The sequence below is a fragment of the Gekko japonicus genome, unplaced genomic scaffold (genome assembly GCF_001447785.1).
Source record: "Gekko japonicus isolate JY-2015 unplaced genomic scaffold, Gekko_japonicus_V1.1 scaffold4206, whole genome shotgun sequence".
Lineage (NCBI taxonomy): Eukaryota > Metazoa > Chordata > Lepidosauria > Squamata > Gekkonidae > Gekko > Gekko japonicus.
The window spans coordinates 98,350-99,291 of record NW_015165367.1 but is presented as its reverse complement, the minus strand read 5'-3'; positions in this window follow the sequence as shown (position 1 = coordinate 99,291).

The window sequence follows — 942 nt, the reverse complement described above, 5'->3', positions numbered from 1 at the left end:
TAATAATCTATGCAGCGGCCAAGTCAGCTCGCTCACCACTTTAATGCCCGCAGCTCACAAAGTAGAATTTTTGCTCACCAGACTCCACGGCTTAGAGGGAGCATTTTAATCCTGTCCCACGGCAGCCGGGACTTTTTTAGCCTCCAGCTCATACATTTCTGTCTTGGCTCAGGAAGGATGGGGCTCCAGAACAAACTAGTTGATGCTGCAGCCAAACCGCTCGCTCACAACCCTAATGCCAGTGGTCCACAGAGTAGGGTTTTTGCTCACAAGACTCTACAGCTTAGAGGGAGCCTTGCTCCTCACAACAGGGTCCTCCTAGCAGCCCCCTTCAGCTCAAGACTGCAGTGTGTTCCCTCTAGGAGGCGTGAGTGTGAGCTAGCTCACAGGTGTCTAGCCCTTGGCTCACACACTTTCGTCTCAGCATGGGAAGGAGGGCTCCAGAGCAAACTGATGGATGCAGCAGCCCAATCGCTGGCTCACGACTTGAGTGCTAGTAAGTTCACAGAGCACGCTTTTGGCTCACAGGACTCCACAGCTTAGTGGGAGCATGTTTTTGTTGTTCAGTCGCACAGTTGAGTCCGACTCTTCGCGACCCCATGGACAAGATCTCGCCAGGCCCTCCTGTTTTCCGCCGTCCTCTGAAGTTGGCTCAACTTCATGTTCCTTGCATCTATGACACTGTCTGACCGTCTCATCCTTTGCCGTCCCCGTCTCCTTTGACCTTCGGTCTTTCCCAGCATCAGGGTCTTCTCCAGTGAGGGCTCCCTTCTCATTGGGTGGCCAAAGTCTTTGAGCTTCAGTTTCATTATCTGGAGCATAGGTGAAGATGGAATGGGGGGCTGGGCGTGCCGCGTGCGTCAGAGAAGGCCCGCGGATCTATCTCGCTGCAACTCCCTCAGCTCCACTGTTTGCGTAAGCAAAGCAGCCTCCTCCCCCCCC